The sequence below is a fragment of the Centroberyx affinis genome, unplaced genomic scaffold (genome assembly GCF_046629955.1).
Source record: "Centroberyx affinis isolate AG114_WGS23_722 - 3 ecotype Tasmania unplaced genomic scaffold, CSIRO-AGI_Caff_v1 ptg003362l_1, whole genome shotgun sequence".
Lineage (NCBI taxonomy): Eukaryota > Metazoa > Chordata > Actinopteri > Beryciformes > Berycidae > Centroberyx > Centroberyx affinis.
In genome coordinates, this window is record NW_027281355.1 from 104,145 (window position 1) to 120,131 (window position 15,987).

Genomic DNA, 15,987 nt, shown 5'->3' on the forward strand with positions numbered 1-15,987 from the left:
TTGCAAATGGACTGTCCATTTGCCATACATTTGGGGTGTCCAATGGCAATACTTTTACATTGCAAATGGACAGGGCCATATCTCCAAAGTGCCTTGGGCTAGGAGGCTACAACTTGGCACACTAAGAGTACCACATGGGGGAATGAACATACTGCTTTTTCCTACCCCCAGGCACTTTGGAGATACAGCCCTGTCCATTTGCACTACCCTGGCTCTAATACAAATGTATGGCAAGTGGACAGATTAACTTTTGTTGACCTTTCAATCAATCAAGGGGTTTTAAAGTGATCCCCACTGAATTTCATGCCCAAAATTGAATCAGTTGATGTATGCAGACACCTATAGAAGTGTACATTGGTTGCATGTCATTCTGACACTCCTGGAAGAAAATAGCCCTGTGAAGGAGGTGGGAGCCTGGGGTTGAATATCCTACATCAGAGTGTGGAAAACAACTTCCATTGTCAATTCAGAGCATTTGGAGCTTTATTGTCCAAAATATGAGCTGTCCACTTCCAATACTTTTAAATGGAGTTACCCTTACTAAAAAACCCCATTCATTCTTAATGGCAAACGGACACTTTCCCACACAGCATACAAACATCCCAGAGATATGAATGCAAGCTTAGATTGCTCTAGGGGGCCTGCGGATCAACATATGTTGACCTCAGCCCCCAACGATGCAGTAGAAAAAACGTTGCCCCACAATGACCGACTCCACACAGATCTTCTCATGCTCTAAGACGCTGACCCCGTCCAATGTGGGTAGAGGGAGAAAAATGGAAGGCTTTTTTTCTACAGCACCTAGAACCCCCAAATTTTAGGAGTGTAAACTAGATGGATCAAGGCGCCTGTACAGTAAATTTGAGGGTTAGGGTTAGTCCATAGTCCAGTTTGTCCATTACTAGTGTCCAATGGCAATACTTTAACATTGCAAATGGACAGTGTCCAATGGCAATACTTTAACATTGGCCAGGGTATGGTAAATGGACAGGGCCATATCTCCAAAGTGTCTTGGGGTAGGAGGCTGAAACTGCAGTATGTTCATCCCTCCATGGGGTACTCTTAGTGTGCCAAGTTCCAGGCTTCTAACTCCTTCCTAAGGCTACTTTCTTCCAGGAGTGTCGAAATGACACGGAAGCAACGTACAGTCATAGAGGTGTTTGCATAGATCAACTGAGTCAATTTTGGGGTTGAAATTCATTGTGGATCACTTTAAAAACCCTTAATTGACTGAGAGGTCAATGAAAGTTCAAGCAGATCGGAGAGAGCTCTCTCCCTCCACACTCCCTGCAAGTTTGTTTAAACATAAAAGGAGAAACGGTGTGAAAATTCAACTTGTTATTTATTGTTTGGTTTTTGCAGCATTGATTCCTCAGGATGAGAGGGTCTTACTGTTAAAATGTCACCCTCCAACTCACCCATTGCTGAGATATGACCCTGTCCATTTGCCATGCCTGAGGTGTTCAATGGCAATACATTTACATTGCCTTTGGCCTAATGTTAGGGTATTGCCATTGGACACTGTCCATTTGCCATACCCTGGGGTGTCCAATGGCAATACCTTTACATTGCAAGTGGACACTTTAATGCACTTTAATGCAAAAGTATTGGCAAGTGGACAAACTGTCCACTTCCAATACCTTTCAATGGGCAAAAAGTAAGGGAAACTTTTACGACCAATAAAAATGAAGCACGCTTTTATTGAGGTCCACCGACTATCAGGCAGCCCTCCGGGGGGACCCAACTTTGAGCTCGGCAAATTTGGTGACGATTGGACAACATGAAAATTTCGAGCCCTCTGATTGGCCGGAAATGTACACTAGCAATTGTCTTTGGGTCCGCCATGCCACCCCCCGAATATCAGCTCGATAGGACGAGTAAAAAAAAAGTAAGCCACCCGGACTGCTTTGGGCCCCATCCCCGCAAAAGTGTTTTGTTTAGGTCCTTTGGGCCAAATTTAGCGAGTTTCCATGAAAAAATGGTGATTTGGGAGGAAAAAAACACATATACCCACTTATAGTCTAATTTCCCCCATATACAACAATGTAGTGTCCAATTAACATTGAGGGTATTGCCAGTGGACAAAGGCCTGGCCAGCGGACACCCCTGTGCTTCGCTGGTGCCCCCCGGAGGAAAAACGAGGTCGGCACGAGCAGCGTCCACTTGCCCATTCCCACGCATTGGCATTGTACACTTTTTTTCGTCTCAAAGCCATTGAGACCACATTGTGTACAATGGCAATACGTTCCCATTCAAAATTTGTCCACAAAGTCCACATTTCCCTAACCCCCCGACATCTTTTAACTTGCTATTACATTCAGAACTTGATAGCTTCGGGCTTGATGGATCAACAGCCTAATATGACAAAACTGACAGTTATCTAAATGCAAACTTCCATGTTTCAGCTCTGACTGCTGTGCTGCCATGAACCCAGCCATCACTGCTAGTGGCTATATTTAATTAGTTAAATTTATTATTGAGTGTTAAAAAAAATTGTTCAGCTACATACCCTTTATTATTGAGGAGACAATCCCTAGAGGATTATGACACGGAGCGTGAGTGTTGGTGGTGATACGAGGGGAACTGGGGTCTCTCTGGGAAATATCCCCACATCATTGAAAAGGGGAAAATAAATATATATTACAGTCATCCTCAAAGTCCGGACTCCGGTCCGGATCCGGACCGAACCACAACTGTCTCCGGACTCTGAGCAAATTATACTTTTCATATGTATTATTTGTATTATCTGCGAGACTTCGCCGCAACGCAACGAGTCAAAATTCTCCGCTTTCTCCACTGCAAGCAGCGCTCTGACTGCTCCACTGTCTGTGTGAGGACGTCTACTCTGCTTTGGTTTGGTCCAATCACATTCAGCGTCCCGTCATCTCCATGACAGCGGTGAGTCGCGGACGCGACGTCATACTGTAGAGCCGCACTTTTTTTTTCAAACTTTATTTTTACAAGAGAAGAGAACAAAGACCGGTGTAATGAAGTTGACAGCGCAGCTCGTTTCGTCAGCAGTTAGCTACTAGCCTAGATTTGGAATGTGAATCAATCTAAAATGGCGTGTTCAAAGGTGGCCAGCCTACAGCAGTGAGTCTGCATTCTCAACAATGAACACGGTGAAGAACGAGTACCGCAGCCGACTCACCCATGAACACTTGCATCAGTGTCTCTGCCTGGCCATCACACCTTTTGTGCCAAAGTTCAAAGTCTTGGCAGCAGACCAAAGGTGCCACTTCTCTCATTAAGCAACAGTGTTTGACACAATGTACAATAGTTCTGGACTTATTTGGACTTTGATTCTTAGGATGGTTTGATTCACCTTTGGTGGCTGGGTGTGTGAACCGGGTTTGGGGGATGGGGATAATGGGGAAATGGTGATTTGTAGCTTTAATTTAATTTAACATGTAATTTTATATTTTATTTAATTTTATTTTATATAATTTAATTTTATATTATATATATTTTATATTTAATTTTATATTATTAATTTAATAATTTAATTATAATTCGTTAAAAGCTTGACTGACCTTAATAAACGGACCTTTGTCTATTTGAAAATTTTCTTTGTGGACCTTTAAGATTTGTATTTGAGTACCCCTGATATATTATATATATAAATAAATAAATAAATACAAATTTGACCAAGATGAACATAGAGCACAATATGTGATGGGCAAGCTCCTTCCTAAGGGTTGGGGGGCTGCCTCAGACGGGTGCACCCATGAATGCTGGTCACCTGACCTCTGTCCCCCTTGTCTTGCCTTCTCCCCTGCTTGTGTTTTGGGGCCGCCCACCCTGTGGTCGGGGTTCGGAGCTGGGGGGGGGGGGGCACTGTATCTGGGAGCCCCCTGCATTCCCCTCCCTCATCCCCCTTGAATTTGCATGGCGATTCATAAGGGTTGGGACGCAAGCGTATTCACCGGCAGTTACTGACATATACCTGATTGGACAGTCGATGTAGGCGGGACAATACTACGTATGACAACAGAGTGCGACAACAACTATGTTGTTATGACAACAAAATGGCCGTCATCAGCTTTGTTTTTGGCTGCAGTTTGAGAGAACGGTGTGAGTGGAGCGCTACCATCATTCTGTATCTGCTCCATCACTGATTACATTTGGGGGTTGGCATGCTGGTAAGACTAAGACATCACTCTGGGCTCTGGCAACTTGTGATGAGCATTTGTCGTTATTTTTTACATTTTATAGACTAAATGATTAATCAGTTTATCAAAAAAATAATGAAAATAATCATAGTTGCAGCCCCAGTTCCAGATGTAACCACTTACTGATACAGATACTATAGTGTAGGCTCATGAATAAAACGCCAGACTCTTAACAAGTGCCGTTTACTTCAACAGGCTAACAGCAAAGCAAAACATATTCTCAGTAGCGGCATAGCATCGTACATTCAGTAGTAGCCATCTTGAATCTGTCTATACACAGCGTCTCAACTAGTACCTACTTTACGACAGTGCCGCCTAGTGGTAGAAAGTAGCACTAATATAAATGATGGAACACAACAGATACAGATACAGATACAGATGTAACTAATTGGTAAGGGTTCTAGATTAATCTGTCTTTGAAAGTTCTAAATCTAAACTTCAAAAAAGTACTACCTAGAGCCAGAAGGCGTTCTCCTATGAACTAAAAAAAAATTTGAGGAGGCCGCTGCCTGACAGCCTTTAGGTACAACTGTATTGAAAATGGGTTAAAATGGACAATAGTAGAACCCTTGCAAGTTGTCTGGTATAAGTTTTGAGTTTTTTCTTTTTCTTTTTTGGCAGCCTTGTATGCATCTTGTATAGACCAATATGGCTATTAATATGAAAAACTGAAAAATAGCATCTGTCAAAAATACAGAAAAGCAGCATCTGTACTTTCATTTACTACAAATTGCTCCTTAAATGCATTCTTTACTTTTTCTTCTGTACTTTGTATGACTCAAAAAATATTTTTATAATTTTGAAAGTTGTGACCAGAAGTCCTTCTTGTTATTTTGGCTTGCTTGACACTAGTTGCCAAAATCCAGGACAGCCCAGTGAATACCTTCCCCTCCCTTCTCACTGTGCGTAACCTGGGAGTCTTCGCCACTGCTTTCAAACTGAGTGTCACAATGAATCCTGATTTTCATCACCTGATTTTCATCTTCATCACAAGTGTTGAGGCCACACTTAATTTGGAATATTGCCCGGTTCACTGCCAATGTGAATGGGACATAGTGTTTCATGCTTCGGAGTTGAAGTCATGCCCGTTTTCCATCCCAGCACAGAGGAGGTGTAAGTTGCCAAAAATCTTTCAACAATGACTTCAGCTTGTGGATCACTATTTTATTATGGCTAAACAATTTAAATCTCACTAGAATGTGTATTCCCATTTCAGGTGGATGGTAGAGACGAGACTTTCTTCCATTCCTCAGGATGCCTTTGCCAATTTGGTCAACATTTCCCACATGTAAGATTTTCTTTTAAAATAGCATCATTTGCCATACATAACATAACTCTTTTACAAAGAAGAATAAACAATATTTATTCTTTATGTTGTAATGTAAACTCCATTTTATTTATTTTTGAAATGAACTGAACATTTATGTGTGGTATGTGTACAATGTTTGCACAGTCTAAAAAAACATGGTCATCAATCAGAAAAAAATAAGAATACAAGGATTATAATTATTTAGAATATAGTGTCAATATGATTCATATAACAATGTAATATATTGATCAAGAAAATAAAAGTAAAATGTCTTGGCTATAGCCGTGTTATTTTCAAGTCAATAGTCGGTTTATTCAGTGGTTCTCATTCAAATATGCTTATATTTCTAATTTCTCAAAGATTACTCATAATCAAACCACTTAAAAAATAATGCAGGGTGAAATTTTGTCATAGAGCATATCTAACGCAGAGAATTAGACATATTGCTCATTTTGCTCCCAGGGTACCGTTGGCTCCTTTATACATGTTGTATGGGAGTGTCCAGGGGTTTTTGATTTTTGGGGGAAGGTTATTAGTACCCTTGCAGAACTAACGGGGGTACAATTGTCAATGGACCCTGCTGTACATCTTCTAAATGATGATTCCCACCTTTCCCTTACGGAAAAAACACGCAAAGTCTGGCTGGCAGGCCTGACTGCAGCTAAGAAGATTGTAGTCCAGCATTGGAAACCTCCTCATGATATTTCAAGTACTCACTGGCTTCGGAGCTTTTTGGACATTCCTTACCTGGAACTATCATCAGCAAGAGGGGTTGTATTGTCTGTAACTTGACGGTGTTACAATAAAAAATAAATGATAAAAAAAAAATAATGCAGGACAAAAATGTACAAGAGTAGTATCTTTATTCAATATCTGAAAATATTAAAACTGTATGCCTAAGTGCAAACCATGTCTCTGAAACCAAATGTAGAATGACCTTTGGTTTCTGATTTGTTTTTCAGCTACATCTCTGATAATGAGACTTTAAGACTTCTGGAGAGGCATTCTTTCCATAACCTGCCCTGGGCAACCCACATGTAAGTACCCTTTAAACATTGCAACTTGATTGTGATTAAAATGAAGCCACTCCATCAGCGCCACCATGAACACTGCGGTAGCCCTTGGAGTAGTTCTCCATCATGCTGCATCTATCCTGCATTAGTACTGCACTGGCCACTGTCCCACAATTTGGTTCAGAATCCAAATCAGAAGCACCTTTATCCGCCAAGCACTGTTCAATACAAGCACAACAAGTTTGACTTGGTTTTCACGTCAGAGTTGTTACTGCGGAAGCATATTGCATTAATCTTGACCAAAAAAAATCACCAGGTAAGTACAGTGTAATTAGTCATTGTTTTAAAAAGTAATTGTTTTGTCATTGGTATTGATCAACAACCCCCCACAGATATGGGACAGTAAAAACTTGAATTACTATATCATTGCTACATAGCATAGAACTGCCATATGTAACACAAATTTTGTCTGGTTGTGAGGCTATTTCTTGAGCCTCTGGAGGCTGTAAAGTGAATAGAGAAGCTACAGTGCAGTAAACACCTGGGCCATATGAACCAAACTGCCTCATATTAACTCATTTTTTTTGTTTACAGCTGAATGTAACTAAAGCAAAATACAATGGTATGCAGCATGTGACACAACTTAAATCAGCACCTATGGATCAGTTACATTTTATGGAAGAGCAAGATCAGATCTACAAAATGGTATGTTTTGTATTGAAATCTGAGAAAAAATGAGGAAGCCTCTCTGTGGTGGTCTAGGGTGGCCATTTATAACTGCAGAATCTACAAGCCAGCTCACACGTCATCAAGCTACTGGAAGCTAATGCCTTGAAACCTGGCATGTGAAACAGATTTTTTTTTTTGTGTGTGTGTGTGTGTGTGTGTCTGTCTCTGTCTGTGTGTTTGTGTATGTGTCTGTGTGTGTCTGTGTGTGTGTGTGTGTCCAACAGAGAAGTAAGAAGTATCAAAACACTGGCACAGATTGACCCAGAAGCATTTAAGGATCTGCCTAATTTAAAGTATCTGTAAGTGAAATCTCATTTGCTTTCGTTAGTCTACATAAGTATATCACGTTTTTCACAGGAAAACCGTTCCTGTGAAAAACAGGATGGTGCTAATATGCTTGATGCTATATCGTTTCCTATCTAGAATTTAACTCTTTGGTGTCATTATTGCTAACTGAAATTTGTTTTGATACAGTGGTATTTTCAACACAGGTCTCACCTCCTTTCCTGCCCTACAGTACATTCAATCCAACCAAGAGGAGTTTATCTTGTATGTAGCATTTGAATACTGTACCTAATGGCACATCTCATTTGTTAGTCAAAGTAGCTGAACTTTACTCTTGTCTGGTGTGAAATATTTCATGTCCATATCATCTCAACAGGGAGATAGTGGATAATATCTTCATAGAAGTAATACCTGCAAATTCTTTCAATGGAATATCTGAAAATAGGGATGTAACGGCATATCGAATTTCGCGGTATCGTGATGAAAAAATGTCTCGATGCCGTCGTGGGAAATCTACCACGATATTACATGGTTATTTCGCTAGTAGAGCTGCGTTCTACTATGTCTCCTTGTCGAAAATTGTATTGTTTTTGTTTGAACAGCAGCAGAGGGCGCAATCATACTAGTCAAGAAGACAGACTCCCGTCATCCTTTGCGTGCAAGTCAAGCACTGCGTCTTGTCTTGACAGGCTCAGAGTAGACCCAACGAGAAATGGCGGATGAAGAAGATGAACGTTGCGAAGAACCACGAAATGAAAAATGTGAAGTTCAGATTGCCGATGCTCCATCGACTTTTAGAGCTGATGTGTGGCAGCATTTCGGTTTTCCCGTTTCAAGAAATGACAATGGCGAAAAGGAAACTGACAAATGCAAAACAATGTGCAAATACTGCCGGGCGACGGTCAGCTACAACACGGGAAATACATCAAACATGAGAAGCCGTTTGGCACATCACCACCCAGAAAAGCTCCGACCACAACAACAATGTACTGTGATGAAAAAGCTTCAGCCAGGCCAAAGGACCCTGAAAGAAGCATTTGGAGCCCCACTTCCTCATAACAGTCCGAGAGCTGAAGAAATAACAAGATGCATCGGTGAATACATAGCCAAAGACTTAAGGCCGTTTTCTGTGGTCGACAACGATGGATTTTGGAGGTTAGTAAACACGCTGGAGCCGAAGTATACTATTCCATCACGGCCATACTTTAGTCGCACAGTGTTACCAGCTCTGTACCAAGAGACAAAAGCGAAAGTGACACAGACACTATTGTCATTACAGACAATGCACGAAACATGGATGTAGCAGTAAGAGAGGCCGGACTGTCCCCACACATAAAGTGTTTTGCACACACTTTAAACCGTGTGTCACAAGCGGGTTTGAACATAGGCCGCGTCAGTCGTCTGCTGGGTCGAGTCAAGCGTGTAGCAGCGTTTTTTCACCGCAGTTCAACTGCCACAGCTGTGCTGGCCTCCAAACAGAGAATGTTAAACCTGCCAGTACATAAACTGATAATGGACGGAGTCACACGATGGAACAGCTCGCTCGACATGCTTGAGCGTTACCTGGAGCAACAACAAGCAGTCGCTGCAGCGCTACTGAGTGATGAAGTCAGGCGCAACGCACGTGACATAGACACTCTGGACCGAGCCGACATAGTAAGGCTTCTCACACCGCTGAAAAAAGCAACCACCGTGTTGTGCGATGAGTCTCGACCTACAGTCTCTCTCATTGTGCCCCTCAAGCACATGATAGAACAGAGCATGGCAGAGTGCGATGAGGACTCCACCACCATCGCCAAAATGAAGAGAGCCATACTGAAGGACTTGACAGACCGATACCAAGGGGAGCAAAACAAGTTTCTGCTAGAAAGCACTGCGTTGGACCCCCGGTTCCGGAGCTTGCGCCAGCTAAACGACGGACAGAGGGAGGACGTTTTCAACAGGCTGAAGGTGAAAGCAACACAGATGCAGAACCAGGTATTTATTTAAATATTCTTTGTGTGTGTGTGTAACTTGTTCAGGTAACTTTTAAGTTGTGTGTATGAGATAGTGAGTGTGACTGTGCAGGGCTTGCCTCTGTTGCTCTGTTGCTTTTGTGAAAAGAAACAAGATGAGACATTTAGGAAGTTTTTTCTACCTCTGCTTGCTTCTACAGAACCCTAATGAAACAGAAGGGGAAGGGGAAGGAGCAGCGCTGGGCAGCCCCACACATGCAGCTGGACAGCCTGAGCCTGGTGATGGCCTGCCACACACAGCACATAGAGCTGAGAAGGAACAATCTCCTCCTTCCAAAAAGACAGCACTCAAAGATCTCCTTGGGGAATCTTTCACTGAAGGAGTGGACGGTGCACAGCCCAACATTGGGATCCAGACTGAAATTTACTTGTACCGCAAAGAGACCTCTATTTTACTCTCTGACTGTCCTCTCAAGTGGTGGAGAGACAATGCACGGTTTTACCCACTGCTGTCATCCATGGCCAAAGCATATCTCTCTGTCCCAGCAACCTCAGTACCCAGCGAGAGAGTTTTTTCTACAGCAGGGGACATTGTCAACGCCCAAAGATCCCAGCTTCTACCTGGAAATGTGGACATGCTCATATTCCTAAAAAAAAACCTGTCTGATGATGAGTGAGTGAGTTTGAGTTTACAGTTTGTTTGAGTTGAGTTACTTGAAAAACTAAAGTGAAACTTGATTTATTTTATTGCAGGGTCTGATTATTTTATTTCCTTGTTTGTTATTTGATGTGTGAGATGCAGTGGCACTAAGAAAATGCCTACTTTCTGTGTGTAGAGTAGGTAAAAAAAAACACTGGATGTTCCTGTTTCAGTCTGTGACTGACTGTCTGACTTGACTTTATGTTTTTGGCCCTTTAAAATAAATGCCTGCCTAGCCTACTAGGTAGGTAGGTAGTAGCATAGGGGGTACTAAAAAACACTGATGTTCCACTGTGAGTGTGACTTGTTTTGTTTACAAGATCCAGCTGCTGCAATAATATATTATTATTTTATTTTATTAAAGGACTGCTATTGACTGCTGCATTGTTTTTGTTTTGCAATTGTACATAGTTCAATCATTAATTGCCAAAGACAATTCATGCCAATTTTTTGCACATGCTTAGGTCATGGCTGGCTACTTATATTTTATTTTATTAAAGAAGGAAAGCAGAAGCACTTTAAGTTAAAAGGAAAAACAAAGTTTATATGAATAAAAAATGCTGGACACATCAGATTTATTATTTAATAAAGGACATTTTTTTCAAGTCATCATTTTTCTTAGTTTTTTTTTTTTTGAATATCATGATAAATATTGTATCGTGGACTTTTTATCATGGTATTATCGTACCGTGAGTTTTTGGTATCGTTACATCCCTATCTAAAAATGATCTATCCATTCTATCTATCTATCTATCTATCCATCCGACAGTTCTGCTTCCTCTGTATCTCAAATGTTGCTTTTCTTTGATATTACCATAATATGTACATTAGTCCAGCTCTGCGCTACTATTATCTACTAGCTGGGCCCCAAATGGCAGCGAGACTTAACTCTGAGGTCATTTTGAGGACTTCATTATCCAGATATCATCTAAGGTGATATCAGTAAACTGTACACAGCCCCAGCTGATCTGTGATCAATTCTGAAAAATTCATACCATGTGTTTTTATTTTAAAGATAAAACATGCATTTTCCATTTTGATTTGTCACTTCCTGTATGCAGAGAAGATTTCCCATCAGTGGTCCTTCCTGATCAAATGGGCTCATATGGGCAAAATCAGGAAGTCTCATGGATCACTGTTGGGTGGATTTTTTTGTTCAGCTCAAATACAAATTTTTGTCTTACGAAAATGCTACATAGTGAATATTTATGTGAAGTTTAATGAAGATAGAGTTTTTATCTCTTATGGGGTTAGTGAGGTTGCATTACCTAATTTATTTCCTCATGATTTTGGCCATATTGTTGTGATCATCATATAGGCTCAGGGCAGTCTCATGAAGCATATCTGAACATCTGAACATATAACAGGAATAAGCCTTTCGCATATTGATCTGGATAAAGAATGTGGACAAAGTGACCCCAGGTGGACATTGCTTACATTATACATGAGCACATCAAAGTATTAAATATGTTACATCACATGGGACAGCCACAGGAAAGTACAACCTACTGCCACTGACAGACAACTTGAGCCCAAATATGTACTGTATGGAAATTGAGGTACTTCAGATTTATAACTGAATAACAATGTGTTTTTGTAGTATGTTGAATAGCAATGGCCTGAAAGAGATCCATTGCTACGCCTTCAATGGGAGCAGACTTGAGAAAGTGTATGCAGTTCTTAAGTATTGTGTTGTTGACAAAAGTTTAAAGTGGTAATCCACGAGATTGTAATTTTATTGATTTTGTCTCCATCTTTGGTGCTATGCAGTCATTGCTGTGGTGTTTAAATTTTGTCTCCATCTTTGATGCCAAGAGGTTATTGCTGTGGTGTTTTTTAAATTTTGTCGCCATCATTGGTGCTAAGCGCTCATTATTGTGACATACTTTTCCTTGGATTTTCTGTTGATGAAATTTGAGTTTCTGTAAATGTAGATTATTCCAAATAAACTGGAAACATAAAATGCATCACTTCCTGTGCACCAGACCCAACACCAGGCTTAGAACAGCAAATGTAAAAGCTTTCATAAACAGGGTTGGATCACTATTGTGTCATATCAATCAGTGATAGAGAGTAGCAAAACGGACATTTATTTATATGAAAATTTCGTGGATTATTACTTTAAGGAATGATATCAATTACAAAACTTCCTAAATATTGCCACTTTCCCCTGCCCCTAATCTATTCTCATTTGCTCAGGTATCTTCACAGGAATGTGGATTTGGAAAGACTAGATGAATTTGCTTTTTCTGGCGTGATTCATGGCTAGGGTTGCAAAATTCCGGGAATTTTCAAAGTTGGAAACTTTCCATGGGAATTCACAGGAATTTATGGGAATTAACGGGAATTTATGGGAATAAACGGGAATAAACCAGGAATTTACTAAATTGAAGGTATGCTCTTAATAGGGAACTTAAATATAGTTGGGGAAAACATATTTTAGCATAATCCTGACTAAAACAACCAGATATCATGCAAGTACAGTTGAATATCTATGCTATTCCTCAATCACATGCACATAGCACACTGCTTACTGCAGGGCTATTGAGACCACGCCCCCTACATGCAACTCAACATTCATGTTTTTGTTCTTCAATGAAAGAATTGATTGTTCAATAAAATATTTAACACTTGATAAAGTTCTACCTACAAATAAATCTGCTTTAATTGTATTATTTTGGATGGATGTCTGCTTATAACAAAACAAATATTTATGCTTGGATATGATACCTTTCCATTAAATTACCCTCAATTCCCAGTTAATTCCCATAAATTCCCATAAATTCCCATAATTCCCATGGAAAGTTTCCAATTTGGAATATTTCCAAAATTCCCCATCTTAACTTCCCATGTAAATTTACTGGAAACTTTCTGGAAATTTACTGGAAATTTTCCACCCCTTTGCAACCCTATTCATGGCCCAACTCTCTTGTGAGTGATTGAAAAGTATACAGTGTTTGCTAGACAGGGATTATCGTTAATTATCTGTTCTCTCTGAAGGAACCCCAAATCAGCTAGACATATGTTTTTTTTCATAATTTTGTATTTTACTGAATCAGAGAATATCCTAATTCTACCCCTACAAAACACTGAGCTCAGACTGTAAACCAAAACAGGAGACAGGAACAGCCTTAGCCTTGTATCTAGAGCTGATTAATCGATTAATCGATTAGTTGTCAACTATTAAATTAATCGCCAACTATTTTCATAATCGATTAATCGGTTTGAGTAATTTTTTAAGAAAAATAAGTCAAAATTCTCTGATTCCAGCTTCTTAAATGTGAATATTTTCTGGTTTCTTTACTCCTCTATGACAGTAAACTGAATATCTTTGGGTTGTGGACAAAACAAGACATTTGAGGACGTCATCTTGGGCTTTGGGAAACACTGATCAACATTTTTCACAATTTTCTGACATTTTATAGACCAAACAACTAATCAATTAATCGAGAAAATAATCGACAGATTAATCGACAATGAAAATAATCGTTAGTTGCAGCCCTACTTGTATCCATATAAATTCAGCTTCGTTCTCTTTGTCTTCCCAGAGACCTTTCAGAGACCAGAGTGAACTCTTTGCCGTCAATAGGACTGGAGGCCATTGAGAAATTCCAAGCTAAAAACACTTGGACCCTCAAGAAACTACCCCCACTTAGAGCCTTTCTCCATTTACAGAGTGCTGAATTGACCTTCCCAAGCCACTGCTGTGGCCTCAAAAAGTTGAAAAGATGGAGAGGGTGAGTAAGAGAATAGAAAGTCCTCTAAAAAATGTTTCCCACGCTATACTTGATTACTTCTGGTATTTGTTCTTCTTTTTTGTACATTTCCCCCATCTATTGAGTTACTGTATGTTCCACAAGAGTTATGTCAGTTGGGGTATTCATTTTTATGCATTTTAGTTTAAATATTTTTTATAATGATTTTAGTTCAAACTTCAAAGTTCATATGCATTTAATTAATTTGCAGTTAATTACTTGTTATTCTCTGATGAATAATCCTTGCCTTCTGTGCTCAAGACACACTGAGGCAGTTATTTGCAACCTGACCAGGGCTGGCTCGGGACAACAATTGCAGAAATCTTCTGGAACTGTCTCTCAGAGTTATAGGAGACACAAAACCTACTACCAGCATCCACATCTGAAAGATAGCTATGCTCTCCAAACCACTGGCAACCCATATCACTATCATTACTACTACAACAGCTACATTTGTCCTCCGGATGAGTGTCAAAATGACAGCTTTTACACAGAGTTGTCTACGGAGCGTCCTGACAAGGATTTTGACTATGCACTGTACAATGAACTTAACACAGATGATCATGGGCTTCCCTGCAGCCCCCTTCCTGATGCGTTCAACCCATGTGAGGATGTGATAAGCCAAGGATTCCTGAGGGTGTCTGTCTGGGTAGTTAGTCTGTTAGCCATTCTGGCTAATCTCCTGGTAATGTTCGTCTTGCTGACCAGCCACCACAAGCTGTCTGTCACCCGTTTCCTCATCTGTCACTTGGCATTTGCAGACTTCTGTATGGGGATGTACTTGCTGCTCATTGCATCTGTTGACCTCTACACACGCTCCCAATATTACCACCACGCAATTGCCTGGCAGACAGGAGCTGGCTGCAATCTAGCAGGGGCGTTATCCATCTTTGCCAGCGAGTTGTCTGTTTACACATTAACTGCAATCACCCTTCAACGCTGGCACGCCATCTTCTTTGCAATGAGGCCAGAGAGGAAACTGCGACTACGCCATGCAGCTGTGTTGATGCTTGTTGGTTGGGTGCTTTGTCTGATCCTAGCGCTGCTGCCAGTGGTTGGTGTGAGCAGTTATCAGAGGGTGAGCATCTGCTTACCTATGGATACTGAGACAACTGCTGGTCAAGTTTATGTGGTCTCTATCCTGATGCTCAATGTCTTGGCTTTCATAGTGGTATGCTTGTGCTACTTCCACATATACTGTATGGTGCACAATCCCCAGCACCAGTCGAGCAGATGTGATGCCAGCATGGCCAAACGCATGGCTGTTCTTATTTTTACCAACTTCTTATGTCTAGCACCCATCTCCTTCTATGGCTTGTCTGCAACTCTCCACCGACCACTAATCACTGTCACAGATTCAAAGGTTTGACTCACTCTTGAGTTTGAATTCAGTAAATTTTCATTATTTCTTTTCCTGATAGCTAAAACAAGGACTAATCTGTTTGTCCCCACAGGTGCTGCTGGTGCTCTTCTATCCTATCAATTCTTGCGCACAGCCATTTTTCTATGCTATACTCACAAGGGGATTTCACTGGGACATCCTGATGTTGCTGAGCCGGATGGGGCTATGCCAGCGCCAAACACAGCTCTACCGAAGCCAACTTGTCAGTGTTACTCCCCACATATGCTTTCCTCACAAGCCAGTGTTGAAATCTCAAAATTTGTCAGTATGGGAAACACCAGGCAACAAGCTGTAGGTCCCCCCTTTGATCTCCCATCCCCTAGTAGGGCATGAAACTCAAAAGGGATAATTGTCTTTCTGTTCATTTATAAATGTGATGAAATTAAACATGTAGTATGTAGAAGTAACATACACAACAGTAGCAAGCAGATGCTGCCTTCAAATGCAGTTGGAAATATTGTAATTATGGGTAGAGCACGCTTGAACGACCCAATAAAGTGGTAAATATGACTGGGAAGGTCAAATTTTACATGATTTTAGGTGTCACAGAGCTTTTATCCAATAAACTTAAAATATCAATTACAGCACTGATGCAAATAGAGACACCCCATATGAAACAATAAATTGTAACACTAGGCTTTACCAGTGACTTCTATAACCTTTACCT

At 40.6% G+C, this 15,987-nt stretch overlaps 1 pseudogene; it reads left to right on the plus strand.

Annotated features, from left to right (window-relative positions):
- Positions 1-5,122: 5,122 nt before the first annotated feature.
- Positions 5,123-15,287, plus strand: LOC139660683 (thyrotropin receptor-like; annotated as a pseudogene).
- Positions 15,288-15,987: the final 700 nt, after the last annotated feature.